The sequence below is a fragment of the Rana temporaria genome, chromosome 2, assembly GCF_905171775.1.
Source record: "Rana temporaria chromosome 2, aRanTem1.1, whole genome shotgun sequence".
NCBI classification, from domain to species: Eukaryota; Metazoa; Chordata; class Amphibia; order Anura; family Ranidae; genus Rana; species Rana temporaria.
The window spans coordinates 163,654,388-163,681,574 of record NC_053490.1 but is presented as its reverse complement, the minus strand read 5'-3'; positions in this window follow the sequence as shown (position 1 = coordinate 163,681,574).

The window sequence follows — 27,187 nt, the reverse complement described above, 5'->3', positions numbered from 1 at the left end:
CCATATAGCGCCGCACCGACGTTCGGCAACTCGTGATGCGCTGTATGCGACTGTCGGAAGGCTGTCAATCAAATAGGAAAGCCCAGTCCCGAAGACCATACCCGGAAGCGGCGGGAGAACATCTATCTCAAAAAAGGTAAGTACTGCATTGATTTTAATCAAAACACCCGATTCTGCTTCCCGTAATTAGGCCCAATCTAATGTTATTTTTTTTTTTTCGGGTGAACTCCCGCTTTAAAGGTCACATATGTGCATTATTGTTACCAGTTTTTTGAGGTGTTATTACACCAGTTACCAAAAAGTCATTTTAATAAGGCTTTACATTTTTTAGAAACTTCCTCCTGTGTTTTAGTGCAATTGTCTCTATCCTAATAATTGCTGAAAAAGTCTATCATACATAGAACATCTAAATGCTAATCGTATAACATTAAAGCATTAAAAATGAAAAAATGCACAGAGCATCTCTGAACCTCCTCTTCTGAATCCCCCGCAGGGGCTCTTGGCTCCTCCTCTCTGCTCCATAGTGGGGGGAATGACAGAAAAAGTGGGACTTCCCCCTCCCTACTCCCTCATCACTCCCGCTGCCCCAGAAAAGCACGTAAGACTGGGAAGTGAGGGGAGAAAAGAGCTGCAGACGTGCACAGCACTGGATCGAATAAGGGCTCAGGTAAGTTTAAGGGAGATCAGGGGGGGGATGCTAATGCCTAAACATGTTTTACCTTAATGCAAGGAATGTTAAGGTAAAAAAAATGTTTAGGCTTTAGAACCACTTTAATGAAAACTAATTTTCTAATTATATGATGCAGAAAAATATTAAGTAATATGGATTTTCTGGGTACTGTCATGAACTTCACATATGTTGGTTAAAAGCATAAAATATTTACGACACAAATGTATTTTTTTTAAAGTGAAAAAAAAAAACATTCTGAAATCAGGCTGTTCTGATCATCAATCTTGTATTATATGACCAGTATCTGAGTTAATATTTGTTAGTAACATGTAGACAGCCAGCAGATCACATCTCCATATGTTTCATGGTACTACACTGCTTCTTCAGGTGTATAGGGAGCAGTCCATATCCACGACTGCTGAGAAAATATGAAGCTTTGAAGCAGTACCAAAGTAAAAAACAAAGAAAACCACTGCTGGTTTAAAGTATGACTGATGAGATGATGAGGTTTTAAACTGGACAAGGTATCCGTAAAAGGTGTCCAAAAGCCCTCAGAGGGGTGATGCCTGATATAGATAGTGTAACAACTCCTAAGAGATCACTTGTACCCAATATTTAACATGGAGTCTGCCAAAGACTTTGTCCAAATTCACCAACAGACACTTCACAAAAAATCCCCACTACATATTATCTTCCATCAGACCCTATGTATCTGGATACATAGGTAGCATATTATTAATTGGTTTTCCAAATCATAGGCTTACAGTGTTAGAGAGATCAGCAATACATAGACATCATGTAAGGAATAGTAGGACTGATTTACTAAATGCAAGTAGGCTGTTCACTAGGGATGGGACAAACTTTAATTCCAACTCACGGATCATAAAAAACAAAAGCACCAATATAGTGTGATTCCGCTTTAATGTAAAAAGAACCCATGTAACAACACCCCGCTTCCTATCTACGTACAATAAATCAACTGTAAAAGAGCATAAAGAGTGTAATCTCTCCTCCACACACTGGGGGTCGCGCTTGTGCTGAATGCACGCTGCTGAGGACGCCTGTCCTGGTTGTGATGGTTCAGTGGTGGAGCGCACTCCTAACAGTTCCTGGATACGCTGTCGTAGCCACGCACTGACGCGTTTCGTCACATCGGACTTCAACAGAGGGTGTGGCTACTCGGCGTCCATCACATTTGTATATTATGCCATATTTATTCACCTGTGGACTTTCCTAATATTTATTATCTACACTGGACAATATCCATCTTAGCACTGTTTTATCATTTTATAACCACTTCTAGGCTATATGTTTTTGATACAATTTTATATAATAAAAATGAAATATTCCTTTAAATATTGTGCTTGTGGGGACCCCTTTGTCTGCCTGTAAAGTGGTGCATTTGTGCAATGTATAGAACATGCCCCAGCAATAAGGACATTTCTAAAGGAAAAAAAAATTCATGTATTGCCGCCTCCCAGCAATATAGATAAAAAAACTGAAAAAAACGGGTGCCCCCAAAGCACCTTGTCCCCATGTTTATTTGGACAAGGACCTCTCCCCGACAACCCTGACCAGTGATTGTTGGAGTCCTGGGGCTAACAAGAATCTGGAAGACCCTTTTAACAAGTGGGCCCCCAGATCCCACCCCTCCTATGTGAATGGGAAACCCCTACCCATTCACCAAATAAAAATTCAAAAAAGTAAAATCCACAAGAGACAGTTTTTGACTAATCCTTTTTAAAAAAAGTGTCCCGCGATGTACATCCACCGTCAATCATGCCATCTGACAACCCGAAAAATCAAAAAAACTAAAAAGTTCCGCCTTGATGGGAGGCTCTCCAGCAAATGTTGTCTCTTCGCTTTGACAGCTGTTATATGGGCAAGGGTGGGGCCACCATGTGACATAACCACGTGAACCCGCCCCTTCAGCTGTCACATAATGTCAGAAGGGACGGGATCACTTTTTTTTTTGGGACGTTGGGCATCGTGATTGACGGTGGATGTACATCATGGGACACTTTTTTTAATAAAGGATTTGTCAAAAACTGTCTCTTGTGGTTTTTACTTTTTTGACACTTTATTGGTGAATGGGACATACCCGATACCCATTCACATAAGGGGGCGGGATCTGTGGGCCCCCTTGTTAAAGGGGTTTCCAGATTCTGATAAGCCCCCACCCGCAGACCCTGACAACCACTGGCCAGGAATGGGCACCCCAAAACACCCTCCCCATGCTGAGGGCAAGTAACCTGGTATAGTTCAGGAGGGGGCGCTCACTCGTCCCCCCTTTTCTTGGCTTGCCAAGCTGATTGCTTGGATAAGGATCTGGATTTTGGGGGACCCCCACACCAATTTTTTTTTTTAATGGGCCTAGAGTTCCCCTTAAAATCTATACCAGACCCAAAGGGCCCCCATGCCATTTTTTTTCTTAATTTTGTGATAGGCTTTCCCTTAACCACTACACTGTATTATATACACTACACTACACTGACTGCACTACATACTCTGCACTGTGTTATATACACTACACTGACTGCACTGTATACACTGCACTGCGTTGTATGCACTACACTGACTGCACTATATACTCTGCACTGCGTTATATACACTATACTGACTGCAATATATACTCAACACTGTATGATTATATACACTACACTGACTGAATTATATACTTTACACTGTATGATTTTATACACTACACTGACTGCATGCTCAATCCAGTAACTAACCTGCCTAATCTCTCTTCATTCATAAACACTATACATGGCCGCCGTTTAAGCAGCCTTATATAGTGTGGGGCGTGGCTTAGCCCCTGAGCCATATTGGCCAAAGGCACCCTGCCTTTGGCCAATCATGGCTCTCACAGCATATCGCACTGTGAGTGGCCAAAGTATATATGTCAGGTGCATGCTTTGGCCAATCAGAAGCCTTCAATGCACTGCAATCTCACAGTGCATTATGGGGCACTCCACGGCAGATGAACTTCCCGCGAGTGCCCCATATGTTTGTTTGTTTTATGAACCAAGTAACACCTGATGTTGGAGTCGAACTTACGTTCGACTCCAACGTCGAGACCATCCCTACTGTTCACCTTCCAAGGGAATTTTCCCTGGAGCTTAGTGAATGAGGTAAACCTCTGCTGACTTCCATCAGCCAATCATTTGCAATCAAAGATATATATTTTTTTACTTTCATGTGATTGGATATTTTTTGCTAAGTGAAATTCCACCACATTCACTAAGCTCTGGGGTAAATTCCCTTTCAAATGGAATGGCCTATTTGCCTTTGGTAAATCAACTGAAGTGTATCTAATGGCTGCTTCCATATGCATTTTCAATTACAATAAATACACAAAAAAACTCAATTTATCTAAAATAAAATAAAAACTTTATTTAAAAAAACTGAGCATTCTAACCAATGATTTGTACCTAATGTGTTATGGTGGTGTTTCTAAAATGTGTACATGTGACTAATATCCTTAATCAAGTATGACAAAAGTATTTAGTATAGTTTAGGTCACAAAACCAGTATGCATACAACTTTGTGATTCTGGTCTGTCACCTCTAAATCCAATCATCTTTCAGGCAGATACCATGTCTCATCAGTATTTAGTGTTGTTTCCATACTGCATGTGTCTACAGGGAAATCTCTGATACCTGAGGAATTCAAGGATACAGGCTGGCACTACAAATTCATCAGACAAGACTGCATAACAACATAAAGAGCAATTAAGAGTAATCCTTAACAACCAAACAACTTAATTTAGTCAGACAATTGAATGTTGATTTGTGATTGTTTCCATGAAAAATATAATTGTTGCTTGCAATGTGTAACTAAATAAATCATCACTTTGTATGATATTTTACATTATTGGCAACAGTACAATAAAACATAATTGTAGTTCTATTTCCACAGGTTTCCAAGAATATTTGGGGACATGTGCATGACTGTGTGTATGTGTGTGTGTAATAAAGTATGTACAATACCTGTCGCCGAGAATGTGTTTCCAGCACAACGGCATCGTGCTGATTCTCGGCGACATGGTGCCGACATCTCTCACTCACTGGAATAGAAAAAGCACATTCCAGCGAGCCTGTCATAGAAGCGACGGGGATCCGACTTGGATTCCTGCCAATTCTAGCCACGGCGTTTGGTATAACTCCACGCCAAATTTTAAATAAAAAAATGGCATGGGTTCCCCCCCAAGGGCATACCAGGCCCTTAGGTCTAGTATGGATTGTAAGGAGAACCCCCTATGCCAGAAAAATGGTGTGGGGGTCCCCCCACAATCCATACCAGACCCGTATCCAAGCACGCCGCCCGGCCAGTCAGGAAAGGAGGGGGGACGAGCAAGCGCCCCCCCTCCTGAGCCATACCAGGCCGAATGCTCTCAACATGGGGGGGTTGGGTGCTCTGGGGTAGGGGGACGCCCTGCGGCCCCCCACCCCAAAGTACCCTGTCCCATGTTGATAAGGACAGGGCCTCTTCCCGACAACCCTGGTCTTTGGTTGCCAGGGTCTGCGAGCGGGGGGCTTATCGGAATCTGGGAGCCCCCTTTAATAAGGGGGCCCCCAGATACCGGCCCCCCACCCTAGGTGAATGAATATGGGGTACATCATACCCCTACCCATTCACCTGGAGGAAAAGTGTAAAAGAAAATAAACACTCGACACAGGGTTTTAAAATAAGCTCCGGGGGTCTTCTTCACTCTCCGGGGGGGTCTTCTCCACTCTCCGGGGGGTCTTCTTCCATCTTCTCCGCTCTCCGCTGTCATCTCGGCGCTCCCCGGTTCTTCTCCCACTTGCTCTCCGGTGCCTTCTTCGGGGCTGGCCGCCGCTATCTTCTTTTTAGCTCTCTTACTAGCAGTGGCGCAGCCCGCTCTTATTTGCCATCTTCTGCCTTCTTCTTTTCTTCCGATGTTGACGCAACGCTTCTTCCCGCTGTAATGCCGGGTGTGCGGCTTGCACCAATTTATATAGGCCTCTTATGGCATCACAGTCCCATCATTTTCCAGGACCCACGTGGGCCTGGTATGCCCCTGGGGGGAACCCATGCCGGCTTTTTATTTAAAATTTGGCGTGGAGTTCACCCTCATGATTCATACCAAACGCCGTGGCTAGAATTGGCGGGAATCCAAGTCGGATCCCCGTTGCTTCTATGACGGCTTGTTCCCATCGAGGCGAGCCAGCTCGGCGCTGGCTCCTGCGACGGGGCTCGTAGGTGGTCAATCTCGCCGAGAAAGGGAGTGAGATTGACACAATATCGCGGTCACCTACAGTAGATAAGGACATCAGCCTAAACCAAACTCTTTTTTTGACTGCTGAATGGATTTGTATGGTAGTTAGTAGGGATGCACCGATGCCACTTTTTTATCACTGAATACTGATACTTTTTTTGCAAATACTCGCTGATACCAATTACCGATAACTATCGCCTAGGAAGAGTAGGTAGGAGGGGATGTTAGGGAGTTGGGCAAGGCTAGGGTGAGGGTAGGGTGGGGGAGTAGAGGAGTTAGTGAGGGCAGGGTGGTTGAGAGTGGGATAAAATAGGGATTGGGGGTGGGAGAGTTGGGTGGGAGAGATGAGATGGAAAAGGCTGTGATCACTGGGGGAAAAGGATGGGGATGGGAGGGTCATTGTGAGACATGGGGGCAGAGGTGACAGCTATAGGAGGGAAGAAGGAGGCAACACAGGGTGGGTAGAAGGACACAACACAGGGAGGGAACAGCACAGGAGGCAGGAGAGCACAGTACGGGGGTTAGGAGGGCACAGTAAGGGAGTTAGGAGGGCACAGTAAGCGAGTTAGGAGGGCACAATACAGTGGGTCAGAAGGGCACAGAACAGGGGGTTAGGAGGGCACAGTACAAGGGGTTAGGAGGGCACAGTTCAGGGGGTTAGAAGGGTACAGTACAGGGGGTTAGCAGGGCACAGTACAGGGGGTTAGGCGGTCACAGTACAGGGGGTTAGGAGGGCATAGTTCAGGGGGTTAGAAGGGTACAGTACAGGGTGTTAGCAGGGAACAGTACAGGGGGTTAGGCGGGCACAGTACAGGGGGTTAGGCGGGCACAGTACAGGGGGTTAGGAGGGTACAGTACAAGGGGTTAGGAGGGCACAGTACAGAGGGTTAGACGAGTACAGTACAGGTGTTTAGAAAGGCACAGCACAGTGGGTTAGGCGGGCACAGTAAGGGAGTTAGGAGGGCACAGTACAGGGTTTTAGGAGGGCACACTGCAAGGGGCTAGGAGGGCACAGTAAGAGGGTTATAAGGCACTGTAATTGGGTTAGGAGGGCAACGTACAAGGGGTTAGGAGGGCACCATTTAGGGGGTTAGAAGGGGGTTAGAAGGGTACAGTACAGGGGATTAGAAGGGCACAGTACAGGATGTTAGGCTGGTACAGTAAGGGCGTTTGAAGGGCACAGTAAGGGGGCTAGGAGGGCACAATACTGGGGATTAGGAGGGCACAGTAAGCAGGGTAGGAGGGCAGGTGGCTCTTATCCGTGTTTCCGATCCGGTGGTGCTGCCAAGTAATCAAAGAGCTGGCCAGGGACCTCCTGGTCCCCAGCCATTTCGGTGGTCTAGGAGGCCAGATCTAAACACTGCTTTTTTTTTTGCAAAGCATGAGATCAATGTTTTTTTTTTAATCTCATGCTTTCCAGGGTAGAGGAGAGATCTGGAGTCTTATAAGCCATATATGTCTCCATAAAGAGAATCTGTAATCCCTTATTTTTATCACAAGGGATGTTTACATTTCTTGTGATAGGAATAAAAGTGATTAAAAAAGTTAAAGGGACAGTGTCAAAATAAAAATTTAAATAAAACAATAATAATATTTAAAAAAATGTAAAGCGCCCCACCCCATTGTGCTCATGTGCAAAAGTGAACTCATTTATTGGTCACACACGCATAAGTAAATGGTGTTCACACCACACATGTGAGATATCGCTGCATGTATTATAGCAAGAGCACTAATTCTAGCTCTAGACTTCCTTTGTAACTCTAAACGGGTAAACAGTAAACATTCTTAAAGTGTCACCTATGGAGATTTTTAAGTATCATAGTTTGTTGCCATGAGCACACGCAAAGTTAAAGCGCAACATGTTGGTATCTATTGATTCGGTGTAACAACATATTTTATACTTTGCCCAAAAATTTGGACCTACAGTATATTGTGTTTTTTTTGCATTTAAATTAATTGAAGTGTATTTCTCCCAAAACAATGTGTTTGTGTACTGTGCTACATAGAAAATTGCAATGACCACCATTTTATTCTCTAGGGCATCTGTTAAAATATATATATATATATATATATATATATATATATATATATATATATATATATATACATATATATATATATATATATATATATATATATATATATATATATATATATATATATATATATATATATATATATATATATATATATATATATATATAAAACAAATGTTTGGGGGTTATATGTAATTTTCTAGAAAAAATATGTGATTTTTACTTGTTAGCAAAAAGTGTCAGAATAGGCCTGGTTTTCAATTAGTTAAGGACAATTGGGGGGATCTGGTGCAGCTGTGCATAGTAACCAATCAGCTTCTAACATTAGCTTGTTGAATTAGGCTTTGACAATAAAATCTAGAAGCTAACTGGCTACTATGAAAAACTGCACCAGATTCTGTTTTTACAAGTTTCAGTAAATCTGCCCCTCACTGTTTACATTAATTACCAGAGAACAATCAGATTACAACAAGTCAGTCACATGCCTTAGACAGGAATCCTGTACAGTATATGAAATAACATTATAAAACCAGTAACTTTGAAAACTATAACTTTCTAATAAGGATCACATGTCATTTTTCACAGTGATTGTTGATTTATGTGTCCTCCCCCCGGGACTACAATTATTCATTGTTAAAATGTTCTTATTTTTTCGGGTATGAGCAATGTGTAATTTCATATATAGTATAAATGTTCTTTATCTGATTAGCATTTAAAAAAGGCTGCAAGATGTATTTCAAGGCATGTGTCTATCATTTCAAATCGTAAAGAAGAATATAGCACCTAATAAGTAGCTCCGTATTTTATTCTTTTTCTCTGTATTTCTCCCTCTTTTTCTCTTTCTCTCTCTCTCTCTCTCTTTCTTTCTCTTTTGTTCACACTAATATATATTTCTTAAAAGAAAGACACAAGTGTGTTTTTGGTCACCAAAATGAAAGCATACAAATAAATATTTGAACAAACAAGTAAATATATAATTAAATAATAAAACCTTCAAGCATGCAATTTCTTGGGTTACTTGCTGCTAAGGTAATAACTAATATTTTGCAGCCCTCTGGGGAGTGTTGACACCCTATTAGAGGGTTGAGGGAAATAAATCATTTTTTTTTTAGTCTGTGCAGTATTAAATCTTCAAAAAACATCTTATAGTATGAGAGCCAAACGCTGCTGTTCTGTTTGGATTATGAAAGCATATTGGCCATAAAGAACACAAACAGTTGGGAATGTCAGATTTGCTTTTCCCGTTGAAGTTTTGCCTTGGCAAAGTTTAACACAGTTTTTTGCTTTCTATTATTTTTCTAAGATTTGTGTTCTGTTGCTTGAGACCAGTTAAACAGCGAGATTTTTAAATATACGGTAGCCAAAAACATTTGTGTTAAAGACAATATTCTTTGAAACTTTTTTTTTTAACATATGCGAGGAAGAAGCATTTCCAATTATTATCTTTTACTACCCTATTTCAACAATGGTCATTGAAATTTACAAACTTGGAGAACAAAGGTGATTAACTGCTAAACCTTGTTCATATAAACAGGCATATTTGATATGTTAATGCATCAATATCTATGTGAAAAGTGCAGTAACCCATAAAAACCACCTGGATTTGGTTAAAGCAAATGTAAAGTCTGCTATTCCTTTTTTTGTTAGGGCTCCCTAGGTGGTTTATGCCATAATGTGCTAGTATGCACAGCATATTAGTACATTATGGCAGACTTACATGTCATATGGTGTCCTACAGTGCTGTGGTGGGATTGTTCCTCCGGGCCCCTGGTGTTTCCATCTTCGCCCGGTCTATCTTCCTGATCCCATTTCTTTGCCCATTTGATAGGCCAGGTTGTAATGACATCACTCCCGAGCATGCGCACAGGAGTGACATCACCGCGGCAGGGATCGGGCTGTAAATGTATGCTGAACTTGGCTCAGTGATCATGATAGCTGACAGGCCTTTATATGCACATGAACTGTAATGGCATCCCAGTCTTAGTCCGTAGGGTTCAATATTGAGTTGGCCCACCCAAGGCAGCTATAACAGCTTCAAATCTTCTGGGAAGGCTGTCCACAAGGTTTAGGACTGTGTCTATAGAAATATTTGACCATTGTTGGAACACAGCCCCACCAACACTGACTTTCACCCAACACCCAAATTTGCAGGGTGTTTGCCTTGACAAACACCCTGAAATGCCCAGAGCATTCTGCGCCCTGATTTGGCAAAGCTTTGCCCAATTATGGTGCAGTGTAAACTGGTTGTTAAGGACCGGGCCGCGGCATCCTTAACAACCGATGAAAAATAAGTGCTGGTACAAAAAAAATTAAGAAAAAAAACAGTGTGGAGTCCTTCTCTTAGTCCATACCAGGCCTTTCAGGTCTAGTATGGACTTTAAGGAGAACCACATGCCAAAATAAAAAAAAACAGCGCAGAGTCACCCCCAAAAACCATACCATACTCTCATCCGAGTGTGCAGCCCGCGCCTCCTCGTCTGTGATAGGGGAACACTCCCAGCAAGTGAGTCAGTGTTCTGCCTATCACGGACACCCTCTCATCCTCATCCAATGGACGAGGATGAGAGGATGTCCGTGCTAGGCGGAACACTAACTCACTGCTGGGAAACTGATTCCCCTATCACGGACGAGGACGAGGAGAAGGCGCTGCTTTTGCACACTGGATGGCTGCCGTCTGAGCATTATACACAGACACAGGCATTACACGCTGCCTCTCTCTCCCAGGTATCGGATCAGGCAATCACCTTCTTCATGTAGTTTGACTCATTGGTGGTTACAGTACAGATTGTTACAATCCATATTCTCTCACACACGTTTTTGATTATTACATTACAGTAATGTTTTAATTTTCAAAGGAAGCCCAACAGATTTCTTTTACAAGTTTGTCTCTGAATTTAATACAGGAAAACAGCAGGGGTGTCTTTCCTAGTGCAGGTTTATTACTATAAAGCCAGAACAGTACCACCTATAAAACTGTAGGCTGCAAAGTGCCATTTTCACATCCTTTATTGTAATTTAAATCATATTCGACAGTTATGGAAGAGGATGAGAGGATGTCTGTCAGTGCCATTTGTCAGTGCCCAGCTGTCAGTGCCAGCCATCAATGCGTCACTGTCACATGACATTTAAAAAAGTATTGGTAATCGGTATTGGCGAGTACTTGAAAAAAAGTATTGGCACTTGTACTCGGTCTCAAAAAAGTGGTATCGGGACAACCCTAATATATATATATATATATATATATATATATATATATATATATATATATATATATATATATATAAAATTCTATATATATAATTGTTTTTTTAATATATATTGATAAATGTCCTCCAGGGCAGTACTGGTACCCCCAGACCCCTTTTATGGCCAATTACTTAATTATTTTTCCTGTTCGGCTCCTATAGACCTAAATGGGGTTTGCCGTTCGGGTTAGAACATTTCCCCTGTTCAGGAGTTCTGGTGCAAACAGGGGGGTATTCAGCCCACCCCTGGTGAGGAAGTCTTGTGAGAACCTGATATGTTGATAACATAAAAACATACTACTGCAAAGGGGGTGGAGGAGGAAGAAAAGGGAAATTGACAGACTGTGCTGTAAGAGGTCAAATTAGAGACTTGAACTTAGCACTGCTGCCAGGGAAATGCAGAAGCAAATTTAGAAGTCCTCTGCACTCTGACACTGTGCAGATACTACAGTCTTCTACTCAGCTGAGCCAAGATAAACAACCAGGGCTCAAACTGAACACACATTTAATTGAATAATCTGTCATATACTGTAGATGTATGAGAATGAGGAGGGGGCGTTGCGCGTGCACGCGAATGGACGCTTGAGCTGTGAGCTCCGCCGACCGGACCGGACAACGAGCGACTTTACGGGCATCCACGCTGCTCTACACAGCCACCACGGACATGTCTCCGCCTCCCCCGGGTCCCGCCGACACAATGACCCAAAAACGGGCACAGGAACGAGGCCCGAAAAGGCTAGAATCCTTCTCCTTCCAGCCCCGCCGAAAAAGCCAAGATGGCGCCGACGGGAACACAGCGCGGCAGATGCTGGACTACACGGCTCTCCCCACAGCCCATCCACGGGACCTGAAGCTGCCGCAGCAGCTCTCCTACCCTCCGGACAACTCACCTGCCACACCGGGAACGCAGAGCCCTGCCAAGTCCAAGATGAGGATGGACCCCCACACGCAGGCCTCAAGCGCAGTGAGTACAGGCCTACACAATGACTCTGCCATATCCTCCCTACAGTCCTCCATTGCCCAATTCCCCACCACAGGGCAGCCGGTGTTAGACACCACAATGAAGGACATGCTCATGACATTACAATCCTCACTCATGACTAACCTATCCTCATTGATCAACACATTCTCATTGGAAATGAAGCACATGGACAATAGAATGCAGTTTATAGAGAACAAAATGGTGGATTGCACTGACACAGTAAACGAGCTAGTAGATGGCTATGCTGAGCAAAGGGATGACAATATATGGATCAAGGCGAAGCTCGCGGACCTTGAGGACCGCTCCAGACGCAACAACATTAAAATACGTGGGGTCCCTGAAAGCGTCCAGCCAAAGGAGCTGCATGCCTATGCCAGCACCATGTTCTCCAGCATGCTGCCTGATCTCTCCCCCATTGAACTCACTATAGACCGCATACACCGGCTCCCCAAGCCCCGCCATTTGGAAGCGGATATACCTAGAGATGTACTATTAAGAATACATTTTTTTCAAGCTAAAGAGCAAATATTAATGAAAGCAAGGGAAGTTTCCCCGCTCCCGGCGCCATACTCAGATATCCAGCTGTACGCCGATCTCTCTCAGTACACACTCCAGATGAGAAGACAGCTTAAAACCATTACGAAGGCCCTGCACAATCATAAGATCATCTATAAATGGCGACACCCAGCGACCATCTTGGTCACTCACAATGGCATCCCACATGCCATATCCACCCTGGAAGGCGGTATGAAGCTACTACACTCCTGGGGAATCCTGCCGGATCCCCCCCACAACCAGCCTGAACACAACGGAGCCCCTAACCCATTCACCTTTGGAGCTGACAAGGGGAAGTTCAAAATAAATAACCCGAGACCGCTACGCTGAGCACCGCATATGTCCGGTCTGGTCATGCGACCCACCACCTGCTCACAAAACTCTCCCCTGCACTCAATCAGCCGCTCGAGTAGAGCAGTTTGTTGCTGATTCTTACGTTAATCCCTGTACAGGGAAATTGTTGGCCTCTTGTTACCTACGGTTCATTTTTTTATTTGCATCTTTTTGTTTTATTTCTTCTGTTTTTGGTTATTTCTCCCTCACTAGGGATCACCTAACGGCGCTGCCGTTACATACACTGTACCAAGTGAACCTCTCCTCTAAACCTACGGCACGAACGCATCTCAACATCCTACTGTGAGTACTCACCTCTACCTTTGTCTCCTCCGTCTTAGCGGCTCAATCCTGCCCTGCCTCTTGATACGCCAGGAAAGCACACCACACCGTCTTCCCTAACTACCCACCTGGGCCTTGAGCGGCTTTCTCCTACAACTGTAAGTACTCTCTAGCTCTTTTACCACCACCTCACACCAGAACATGGGGTTCAAAGTACTCTCCCTTAATGCCAAGGGCCTAAACCACCCCGCAAAGCGGACATCTTTGTGGTCCTCAGCACTTGCCCACAATTGTGACGTTCTGTGCGTCCAGGAGACCCACTTTGCGCTACAAGCAGCTCCCAAGTGCTCCCACAAACAGTTCCCACATATCTTCCAGGCCAATTTCTCCAAGAAACAACGCGGAGTGATGATCGCCATCAGAGACTCGGTCACCTTCCAACTACACCAAAGTCTCACTGACCAGGATGGCAGATACGTGTTTCTCAACTGTGACATCAACAATGTACCGTACACACTGGTATCCCTCTATGTCCCAAATCAGGGCCAAATGACATTCCTCAGGAAAATGATGAAGGCAATTCGCAAGTTCCAAACAGGACACCTACTTATATGTGGGGATTTTAATAAGGTCCCCAACAATACCATGGACTCTACCGCCGGGCCTCCCCGGCGTGCTTCTTCCTTGGACTCATTCATTTCTTCTCAGGGCATGTATGACGTGTGGAGGTGCTGTCATGCGAGCGAGAGGGACTTTACGTTCTTGTCGCCCCGTCACAGCACCTACTCACGTATTGACTTGTTTTTAACTGATGGCTGGTTATTGCAAAGGGTTCTGGGCTCTGAAATCCACACCACCACCTGGTCAGATCATGCACCCATCAGTCTCACCATCTCTGACAATTCCTCCCTTCCCATCACCTATATCTGGAGAGCCAACAACTACCTCCTCACTACTCCCTACTACTCAGACACCATCAAAAAAAATCTTGAGGAATACTTCTCAATCAATAACACTCCCACGTCTGACCCGCTGGTGGTGTGGAATGCCCACAAGGCGGTGATACGGGGGGTCTTCCTCCAAATGGGGGCTAGAGCTAAACGACATAGAACTCGAAAGATGGACGAACTCACACAAAACCTGACCTCTGCGGAAGCCCTTAACAAAACCAACCCCTCCCCGTCCCTACAGTCACAAATCTTTACCTTAAGACAGGACCTCAGAGCACTACTTCTTGAAAAGCATGAAAAATCATATAAGCTTCTTAAAGCCACTTGCTACTCCACGGGCAATAAAGCTGGGAAAGCAATGTCCCTCAGAGTCAAAGGTTACAGAACCAAAACGAAAATCCCATATCTGATCCACCCCCATTCCGGAGAAAAGCTCCTTAAACCTCAAATGATAGCAGATGCATTCAGTGAGTACTATGCTGACCTCTACAATCTCAGAAAAGACCCCTCCACAACCCAACCATCTCCTACCTCGATCCAAACATTCCTAGATAGTGTTACTCTTCCATCGGTTACCCCCACACAACTCTCCACGTTAAATAACCCCTTCACGATTGAGGAAATCCTTAAAGTAATAAACGCCCTCCCCTCCTCTAAATCCCCAGGCCCAGATGGCTTCACTGGGGAATACTACCGGAAATTCCAACACCTCCTAGCTCCCACCTTGCAGCGCACTTTCAACTCAGCCGCTGGTTCAGCATCCTTCCCAGCTGAAATGCTTGCGGCTACGGTAGTGACCTTACCCAAACCAGGCAAAGACCCCATCTCCCCGAAAAATTTCCGCCCCATCTCCCTGCTGAACGTCGACCTAAAAATTTACGCCAAACTCATAGCCAACAGACTGGAACTCATTCTCCCCTCTCTAATTTCCCCAGACCAATCAGGTTTCACCAAGGGACGCCAGGCCTCAGACGCCACGCGACGGATGATAAACATCATTCACCAGATCGAGGCTTCCAAAACGCCTTCTCTGCTTCTCTCCCTAGATGCAGAGAAGGCGTTTGATAGGGTCCACTGGGGATATGTCTCAGCAGTGTTGACCAAATTTGGCTTAGTTGGTGGCATCCAGGATGCCATCATGGCTTTATACTCTAATCCCTCAGCCAGGGTACTCTCGGCGGGTGCCCTCTCCACGCCCTTCCAAATCACCAACGGTACTAGGCAGGGATGCCCCCTATCACCCCTAATCTTCAATCTAGCCATGGAGCCCCTAGCAGAAGTTATAAGAACCAACAAAAACATCTCGGGTATGAATATAGCAAGAGCAGAACACAAGATAAGCCTATTTGCGGACGATGTGATCCTTGTAGTTACTGACCCTGAGCGCTCCCTGCCTGAGATCCAAAGGATGCTTGCCTGGTTCAGCGAAATATCTTTTTATAAAGCCAATGAGACCAAATCTTACATGCTTAACCTAGGCTTAGACGAGGCCACCAAGAATCGGATTGCACTCAACTTCCCATATGTCTGGGCGGAAAGTAGCATTACATATCTGGGGATCCAGCTCACCTCTACTACGAAAGCTTTATTTGCCTCTAATTATCTACCAATTCGCTCTAAACTTCAGGCGGATCTCACCAGGCTGGCATCCTTGGAGTTCTCATGGTCTGGCCGCTTAGCGGCGTTTAAAATGCTCCATCTCCCCCAAATATTGTATCTATTTCGAACTCTCCCCTTTCCTATCCCCCTCAAGTATTTCTCCTCACTACAAGCAATGCTATCGAAATACGTCTGGAAAGGCAAAAAAGCCAGATGCGGACACACTCGACTGACAAAACACCGTTCAGCAGGGGGAATGGGCTATGTCAACTTCCGAGACTACTACATGGCCTCAATTTTAACACAAGCTAAGGAATGGCTCTCCCCTGGCCCCCCCTCCACACTATGGGGTAGAATAGAACAATCCTCAGTTCCACATCAAACCCTCCCAGCTTGGTTGTATGCTACCACAATGGGAGCAAAGACACCTCCCCACCTCTCTCCGACCATTCTCGCGACCCTCAAGGTCTGGACCCGATTTGCACGACTGCCCGCGACCCCTGACATACGCTCCACAATACCTGTTCCACTAGAGACATTGCAAATACTGATGGCTTCCACTTCATTCTCCCGTTGGAAAGCCAAAGGGCTGACCCACGTATCCGACCTAATAATAGGAAACACCATCACACCCTTCCAGGACCTCCAGGAACGATTCAACATCCCAGACTCTGACTTATACCTTCACCTCCGCACTAGACACTGCCTTCTCTCATTAAAAACGTGGGAATGCTCCCTACCCCAAACCACCTGGATATACTATAGGTCCCCAACAACACACTGAAAAGGGATAACAACGTTTTATAACCTACTTGGCTCCAAAACCACGTTTACTAGCTGCACCGCATTAACCAATTGGGAGAGAGATCTGGGGCAAGAATTCACCCTGACTCAATGGGAAAGGGCCGGACAATCCACATATAAGGTTACCTCCTGCTCCACTCTGTGGGAATTAGCATTTAAGATAACTTACCGTTGGTATCTAACCCCCGATAGGATCTCCAAATTTGACACCTCACTCAACGACACCTGCTGGCGGAACTGTGGCCAAAGAGGGGACCTGATCCATACGCTCTGGGGATGCCCAAAACTTACTCAGTACTGGACTTCAGTGTTCCAACTCCTTCATGACGTCACAAAGATGACTATAGACAAACAACCGTCCTTGGCACTACTATCTCTCACTATTGACCGTTTCCCTAACCCTGCGAGACCGATTATTGTTCACGTGCTCCTAGCCGCACGGCTTAGTATCACTAGGAAATGGAAGGACCCTGACCCTCCTACTATCTGGGACGTAGTACACACCACACATACCCACTTTATCTATGAATCTACCCTGAAGCTACACCAAAGCGACAAGACACAACTCCTCAGGACATGGCAACTATGGACTGAATGGATAGACTCACCAGGTTTGACAGACGCACTCTCCTCTTCTCTTTGATTGACTCCCTTTAGAGGATCACGGAATAGCACTAGGTGATACCCTCGCCCTATAGGGGCTTAACTAGGGATCGGAGATAGCAAGGGGAGGGGGGATGGAGTTCCCTACCTGGGCACAGCATAGTACCCGCAAGGGGTGCCCAGGGGGAGGGAGCCCTCTCCCACACCCTGAGAAACACCAGTAATTGGCTAACACCCTCCGATCCGTCTCTACTAGTCTGTTTAGATATGCTTCAATACATGTTAATATGTTTTACTATGATACTTGTCAATTTGCCAATCTCAAGGCTAAGGCCCTTCATACGTCATGTTATATTTTATTGACCTCTGATCTTTATTATATCTATGTGATGTTTGCATAGGAAAAAATTGTTATGGTCTGTACATGCGATAATACCTCTGTATGCCTTATCACTTCTTAATAAAAAACTATTGAGTAAAAAAAAAGAATGAGGAGGGGGCAAGTTCTCAACAGGGAAGTGACTGGTTGTGTTGGACTCCAGATTTTCCAAAACGGTGGCTTTGGGCAATAAGAAAAAGGTCCAATATTATAGCAAACCCCTCTTTATCCAGACTGATTAAAGCACATGTAATGGCGCTCATAGCTATGCAGGTTTGTGAATTCAAGCAAAGAGATCTTACCACTGAAGTCACCAAGAAACATAAGCACCATCAGGTAGTTTATTATTCAACATCTACCAGAAACGTGACATATTGGTTTTGGGTGGACCAGCTCTATCCTCCTTTAAAGAAATCCCAAACATTTCAGTAATTAAAGAATGAGTTGCCAGTTCTGGGTTATGGATTATTAATTTTTTTTAAGTAGTTATGTGCCTCATTAAACACACATTAATGGTGATGCAGCAGCTATTTGTTGTGCTATGTAATGCAAGTTTTGCAACACTTGGCTAACTCTGTTCTCTTTTTCTTTTCTGTTTCAGGTACGTTGACTATGCTTTTTCCAGATTTTAAGATTCATTTCTGCTGCCACAATCTTCAAGTTTGCATTTCGAAAACAGTATGGTTTTCTGCTTTTTGATACGATAATTGTTTACAAGTCTTGATGTTCTAGTTGATTATCAGAATTGTGTCAGGTATTGTCAAAATTGTGTTAGGTATTTAGTATGCATTTTTCCTGCCGGACTAACCTATTTATATGATTCAATATAGCATGATGCATATGTTTTTACAGTAGTGATTTTGTAAAACAAATTTACTGTAATGCCTTTTTGGAGCTTGTACAGAATACTTAAGACTTTTATCAGATTACATTTCTTACAATGATTTAATACAATTCCAGAAAAGCAAAGTTTAATTTCAGTCTGCAAAGTTTTAGGTTTGCAATACTAGGCTATATAGTTCACTTTATTGTCTATCTATCTATCTATCTATCTATCTATCTATCTATCTATCTATCTATCTATCTATCTATCTATCTATCTATCTATCTATCTATCTATCTATCTATCTATCTATCTATCTATCTATCTATCTATCTATCTATCTATCTATCTATCTATCTATCTATCTTTAATGTCTGGTTATGTATCTGTAAAAGTAAAAAGTAGGTGGGCACACATTTGTGGATCTGTAAAATCCATGTATTTGGGTGTGCACTGGTTTGGGTTCAATTTAATTTAGGTGTGCATTGGTTTGGGTTCTATGGACTTTAGGTGTGTTGTTTCTGTTATGGACATATTGGGATGTGGTGTGACTCATGGCCCCTTCAATAATATCCCCATTTTCTTCTATTGTCCACTGGCTTGGGTTCTGAATAAACTATGTGTGCACAGGTTAGGAGTGTGCAGAATCTAGGGAGGAATTTACTAAAAAGGGAGCAGACAGAATATGGAGCTGCTGTGCATTGCAAGAAATTAGCTTTTATTTTCAGCATGTTCAGTTAAGCTTTAAAAATGAAAGATGGAAGCTTATTGGTTGCCATACACAGCTGCCCCAGATTCTGTCTCCTTGACTGTTGATAAATCCCCTGATCTGTAGAATCTACGTTTGCACTGGTTGGGGTTCTGTAAAATCAAGGTGTACACTGGTTAGACATCTTTAAAAACTCAGGGGTAGATCCACAAAGAAAGTATGCCCGCGTATCTATTGATACGCCGGCTTAATTTCAAAATTCCTGCGTCGTATCTTTGTTTTGAATCCTCAAAACAAGATACGACGGCATCTGGTCTTCGTACGCCTTCGGATCTTAGATGAAATTTTTCGACATCCGCTAGGTGGCGTTCCCGTCGTAATCCGCGTCGAGTATGCAAATTAGCTATTTCCGACGATCAGCAAACGTACGAGCGGCCGTCGCATTCTTTTACGTCGTTTCCGTTCAGCCTTTTCCGGCATATAGTTAAAGCTGCTATCTGGTGGCGTACTCAATGTTAAGTATGGCCGTCGTTCCCGCGTATAATTTTGAAAATGTTACGTTGTTTGCGTAAGTCGTCCGTGAATGGGGCTGGATGCCATTTACATTCACGTCGAAAACAATGATGCCCTTGCAACGTCATTTGAAGCAATGCACCCTGGGAGTTTTGACGGACGGGGCATGCGCAGTTTGTTCGGCGTGGGGATGCGCTTCCTTTAAATGAAACACGCCCCCTACTCACCGCATTTGAATTCCGCGCCCTTACGCCGCAAGAGATACCCTACGCCGCCATAACTTACGGCGCAAATTCTTTCAGGATTCAAAGAATAGCAAAGTAAGTTACAGCGGCATAGCGTATCTCACATACGCTGCGCCCACGCAGATGTATGTGGATCTGCCCCTCAGTGTGCTCTGGTTTGGATTCATTAGAATGTAGTTGTTGACTGGTCTGGGTTTTGTAGAACTAAGTAAGTGCTGCTTTCACATCTATAAAATCTTTGTAAATATTGGTTTGGGTACTGTAGATTCTAGTTGTGCACTGGTTTAGGGTCTGTAGAATGTAAGTGTGCAGAGGGTTAGGATTCTGTAGAATCCAAGTGTGAACTGTTCTGAAGTCAGTAGTATTGTAGTAGTATTGTTGTGCACCTTCTTGGGGTCTGTAGAATCTCTGTGTGGGTGCACAAGGTGAAGAGTTCCTTAATGAGTGTGATTGCATACTCTCATAATGCCAGGATGGCGGAAAATGTTTTGGCTGGTCAGCTCATGTCACTGAAATGTTTTATCTGTCACAAACTTCTTATTTCCTTCTGTGTTGTTTCCATAAAACGTGTGAATTGGTTTGGGGGTTTGTAGAATGTAGTTTTGCACTGGTTTATAAAATCTAGCTGGATTTGGGTCTGTAGAATCTGAGTGTAATCTCACTGGTTTGGGGTCTGTATAATATAGGTCTGCACTGCATAGGGTGCTGTAGAATCTAGGTGTCCACTGGTTTGCCACCTTTGGAATCCAGGTGTTCAATGTATTTACAATCTAAGCATGCACCAATTTGGTGTTTTTATTAGTGCAGTGGTACTACATATTGCATCTAATGGAGATTAAAGGTTGGTGTACAAGGGTGTCAGATTTAGCAAGACAAACTCAGCATGCTTTCAGGTTAAAACGGCTAGCATTTCTGATAATTTTGAGCTACTTTTAGAACACATTTGGAACATGTTTCTAAGCATTCACAATGGTTTGTTAAGAGAAATAAAAGCAATGCAATGCATCGCAAAATAAACCACAAGCAAATGTGAAACCTACGTTAAACCAGCTATACATGGTTCAGCAGGGACTGGCCAAATTTTAACCCATGTATGGTCACTCTGGTTGAAAAAAAGTCCATCTACCAATCAACTTCTGTACAACCCGTCTGCTGGATTTTTCCTGCTTACTCAGTGCTACAGGCTCTAGCCTGCAATGCTGATTAGTGTATTTTAATGCAGTGAATATAATGTTACAGTGAGGAGGATTCCCTCATCCACCTTGAATGTGTGAATGGAGAAATTGGGTCAGCTTTTTTTTTTATCCCACTGGTTAAGGGGACAAAAAAAGGATTCATGTATGAACTGCCTTAGTTCAGAATTCAAACAATGCATTTAGGAAGTTTTAAAGCGGAGTTCCGGCCCCAATTTTAAAAATAAAAACTTTTTAAATATAAATACCCCTGTAATACACAAGCTTAATGTATTCTACTACAGTTAGTCTGTAAACTAAGGTCCGTTTTGTTAGGTTGTTACAGCATTTAGACACTTTATAAAACAGAAATTGACTGGGGCCATCTTAAGTGTGGGAATCATGAAGCCAGACTGTATGACTTCCTGGATTTCAGCCTCGCACATGCTCAGTGCTGTACAAGCAGTGTAATGGTTTCAGATCAGGTTTCAATAGCAACGGGAGTGTCAGAGGAAGTTACCGCCCCTTATCTATGCAAACCTCTCCTCCCCTCCTCCCCTTCTCCTTCCAGGAACCAGTAAATATACGAAATAATTTGTTCCTGTGCAGATATATCTACATAACAAGATGATATATATCTCTTGTTATATATGTGGTGTGTATACATATACCAGACATGTGCACTGTCAATAAATTCATTTTGTTTAGTTCCGTTTCGCATTAGCCGTTATTTCGTATTTTGTGCCCGAAACTCAATTCTGACTCGTACGCTCATAATGGGCACAGCAGGAGTACAGCCACAGGAAGCACAGAACAGGGATGGTGGGAACCCTTCATGAGAGGTTCCCACCATCCCTGCACTGAGTTCCCGGGTCTGTACCCCCGCTGTGCCCATTATGAGGGGTTCCCACCATTCCTGTGCTGAGTTCCCGGGTCTGTACCCTCCGCTGTGCCCATTATGAGGGGTTCCCACCACCCCTGTGCTGAGTTCCCGGGTCTGTACCCTCCGCTGTGCCCATTATGAGGGGTTCCCACCATTCCTGTGCTGAGTTCCTCCTGCTTCCTTCTTCCCCCAGCACAGCACATTGCCACCATAACATTGCCCACCGCATCATCCCCGGCACCACAACCAGACCCAAATGTCAGGTACACTAGTTCATTATCAGTGCGGTGACAACATCAGTGCGGTGACAACATCAGTGCGGTGACAACATCAGTGTGGTGACAACATCAGTGCGGTGACATTAGTGCGGTGACAACATCAGTGCGGTGACAACATCAGTGCGGTGACAGTGCGGTGACAACATCAGTGTGGTGACAACATCAGTGCGGTGACAACATCAGTGCGGTGACAACATCAGTGCGGTAACAACATCAGTGCGGTGACAACATCAGTGCGGTGACATTAGTGCGGTGACAACATCAGTGCGGTGACAACATCAGTGCGGTGACAACATCAGTGCGGTGACATTAGTGCGGTGACAACATCAGTGTGGTGACAACATCAGTGCGGTGACAGTGCGGTGACAACATCAGTGCGGTGACAACATCAGTGCGGTGACAACATCAGTGCGGTGACAACATCAGTGCGGTGACATTAGTGCGGTGACAACATCGGTGCGGTGACAACATCGGTGCGGTGACAACATTGGTGCGGTGACAACATCGGTGTGATGACTACATCAGTGCGGTGACAACATCAGTGTGGTGACAACATCAGTGCGGTGACATTAGTGCGGTGACAACATCAGTGATCAGTGCGGTGACAACATCAGTGCGGTGACAACATCAGTGCGGTGACAACATCAGTGCGGTGACAACATCAGTGCGGTGACATTAGTGCGGTGACATCAGTGCGGTGACAGTGCGGTGACAACATCAGTGTGGTGACAACATCAGTGCGGTGACAGTTCCGGTGACAACATCAGTGCGGTGACAACATCGGTGCGGTGACAACATCAGTGCGGTGACAACATCAGTGCGGTGACAACATCAGTGTGGTGACAACATCAGTGCAGTGACAGTGCAGTGACAACATCAGTGCGGTGACAACATCAGTGATCAGTGCGGTGACAACATCAGTGCGGTGACAACATCAGTGCGGTGACAACATTAGTGCGGTGACAAGATCAGTGCGGTGACAACATTAGTGCGGTGACAAGATTTGTGCGGTGACATTAGTGCGGTGACAACATCAGTGCGGTGACAACATCAGTGCGGTGACAATATCAGTGCGGTGACAGTGCGGTGACAACATCAGTGCGGTAACATTAGTGCGGTGACAACATCAGTGCGGTGACAACATCAGTGCGGTGACATTAGTGCGGTGACAACATCAGTGTGGTGACAACATCAGTGCGGTGACAGTGCGGTGACAACATCAGTGCGGTGACAACATCAGTGCGGTGACAACATCAGTGCGGTGACAACATCAGTGCGGTGACATTAGTGCGGTGACAACATCGGTGCGGTGACAACATCGGTGCGGTGACAACATCGGTGCGGTGACAACATCGGTGTGGTGACTACATCAGTGCGGTGACAACATCAGTGTGGTGACAACATCAGTGCGGTGACATTAGTGCGGTGACAACATCAGTGATCAGTGCGGTGACAACATCAGTGCGGTGACAACATCAGTGCGGTGACAACATCAGTACGGTGACATTAGTGCGGTGACATCAGTGCGGTGACAGTGCGGTGACAACATCAGTGTGGTGACAACATCAGTGCGGTGACAGTTCCGGTGACAACATCAGTGCGGTGACAACATCGGTGCGGTGACAACATCAGTGCGGTGACAACATCAGTGCGGTGACAACATCAGTGTGGTGACAACATCAGTGCGGTGACAGTGCAGTGACAACATCAGTGCGGTGACAACATCAGTGATCAGTGCGGTGACAACATCAGTGCGGTGACAACATTAGTGCGGTGACAAGATCAGTGCGGTGACAACATTAGTGCGGTGACAAGATTTGTGCGGTGACATTAGTGCGGTGACAACATCAGTGCGGTGACAACATCAGTGCGGTGACAATATCAGTGCGGTGACAGTGCGGTGACAACATCAGTGCGGTAACATTAGTGCGGTGACAACATCAGTGCGGTGACAGTGCGGTGACAACATCGGTGCGGTGACAACATCGGTGCGGTGACAGTGCGGTGACAACCTCAGTGCGGTGACATTAGTGCGGTGACAACATCAGTGCGGTGACAGTGCGGTGACAACATCGGTGCGGTGACAACATCGGTGCGGTGACAACATCGGTGCGGTGACAGTGCGGTGACAACATCAGTGCCCAGTGCAGAGTGGGAGGAGGTACATATGATCAGGCATACAGAGCACATCTCGGTCTGTGTAGATCTGTATGTGAGTACACTGATCATAGTACAGCCCCGCCTCCCTGCACTAGACTTGTAACACACAGTGCAGAGCGATGTTTCTATGTACAGGGAGGCGGGGCTGTACAGGGAGGCGGGGCTGTACAGGGAGGCGGGGCTGTACTAGGAGCTGTGCTCACACATACAGATCTATCAGACAGAGATCCGCTCTGTCTGTCTGATGATCTGTATCTCCGTGCACCGGAGACAGACAGGGGGGGGGGACGGACGGGGGCAGTGCTAGGACGGGGGAGGAGTTAGAGAGGGAGAAGAGGAAGGACACCACCTCTATGGGCGGCACTGCCCTCCCTCTCTCCCGCCCCCCGAGATGTATAACCACGGCTGCGATGTTCAGCCCAGCCTCCTGGGATTGAAGACACACATCACCCAGGAGGCATAGCAGCGCTGGATGCGGTGGGGAGGCCATTCCGCCGCGGCGGGGGAATAAGACACTCAGGGATAAAAATGTGAGTTTTTAAAAGAAAAAAAAAAAAACATCCCAAATTTATTTAAAGGGGCAGTGTAAAAACGAATGCTGAAAAGTTGAAAAATAGGGTGGAACTCCGCTTTAAGGGTTCCTCCCAAATGTAAACCAAAAGCAAAATACAAACCCTCTTATGTTTTATCCCTAATGGAGCACTTCATACAGAGATCTGCATTGCTTTCATTAGTTGACAAGTAAAATATTTTGTCTAGAAAAAGCAAGTCAATGGTTTATTTATTTATTAGCAAGGCATAGATCTTTTGTCACCTCCTGGAATGTTAAGGGTTGGACTCTCACACTCTAGCAGGTCTTTATCATATGCCTGAACTGAGCAAATGTGGTTTTCCCTTGGTAAAGCTCAGAAAGCCCAATCATAAGCTAAATAATAACTACTAGAAACTTTATTATGTATATTTTTAGTTAATGTCTATACATAATGCATACACACATACCTCTTAATGGCTATTCATGATGATATACGTGTATTTCTTTATCTACTTACATATATCTCTCTTCATTAAGCCATTATTATTCATTATGCATTTCTAATACAAGCAACGCGTACTGAGCTCTTTGTGAGAGTGACTTTATTTGTTGTTGCAATCTTCTTAGAATGAAATTCCAAGAGTAGCAAGTCAATAAACATAAAACACTCTAAAAGGGGTGTTTAAAGTAAGGATTTTCCCATCTTCTGTGCCTTCTATGTTGTAATGTTCTCACACTTCCTACTTTAGTAATATAACATGAAGAACAGTTTTTTTCTCTTTAGCCTTGTAAAATGTTTGTTCTTATCACTCCTTTTTCTCTAAGTGCATTCACATAATTTCATTGGGCCAGATTCTTGTAGAATCTGCGGCGGCGTAGCGTAAGCCATTTACACTACGCCGCCGCAACTTACTGGAGCAAGTGCCGTATTCTCCAAGCACTTGCTCCGTAATTTGCGACGTGGGCGTCATTGACGTAAAGTCGTATTCGCGGACGACTTAGGAAAACGACGTAACCGACGGAACAAGCCGACACTGACCTGATGCCATACTTAACATGGCATACGACGGACCTACGTAAACTTGCCCCTCATATTAGCAGGGGCAAGTTTACGCTTACGTAAACGTCGTAAATTCTCTGCGTCGTTCACGCGTATGTTCGGAAATCGTCGTAAATTGCTAATTTACATAAGCGACGGAGAAAACGACGTCGGCGACACCTAGCGGCGGGAAAAAAAAAATGCATTTAAGATCTGACAGCGTAAGAGCCTTACGCTTGTCAGATCTAAGGCCCCGTACACACGACCGGATCTGTCCGCTGGGATTTATCCGTGGATCAGTTCCAGCAGACAAATCCGGTCTTGTGTACGGCCTAGCAGACATTTTTTGGCGGACATTTGTCCAGCCGACCGTTTTTCAAGCGGATAAAAATTTCTTAGCATGCTAAGAAATCTATCTGCTGGAAACCTGTCCGTCGGACGTGTTCGGTCTTCTGTACAGACTCACCGGACACGTCCGACCGACCGCCATCCCTCGCATGCGTCGTACTGATTCGACGCATGCGTGGAAGCTTTGAACTTCCAGGGCCGCCCACATCGCCGCGTCATCGTCGCGGCGACGGCACGGCCACGCCCTGCGTATTGTTTATGAGTGGATTTCTGTCTGATGGTGTGTACAACCATCAGACAGAAATCTCCGGGCGGACATGTCCGCTGAAAACGGTCCGGCGGACCGTTTTCAGCGGATTATCCGCCCGTGTGTACGGGGCCTAAGGGATATCTATGCGTAACTGATTCTAAGAATCAGTCGCATAGATAGGCCGGGCCAGATTAGGACTTACGATGGCGCAAATGGCTTTGCGCCGTCGTAACGCCTTTAAGAATCTGGCCCATTATTTTTAAATCCAATGTGATGTTTCATCTTGTAGACAACATTGAAAACATAGTTAAAAGTAAAGTTATATAAATACCCCCCTGTACCTACAGAAAGTATTGCACAAGTAGGTAGCAAAATTCAACAGAAACTATTGAATATTTTTCAACTGGCCTCAACATTAAAGTTTTTATGAAGATTGTTTTTTTTTTTAAATGAAGAATTAGTTGTAACTTACAAAGTATAGAGATGGGCCACTGCACACACTTCTATGGATATTGGCCCAGGGATATTGGCCCAGGTGAAATCTATAAAAAAAAC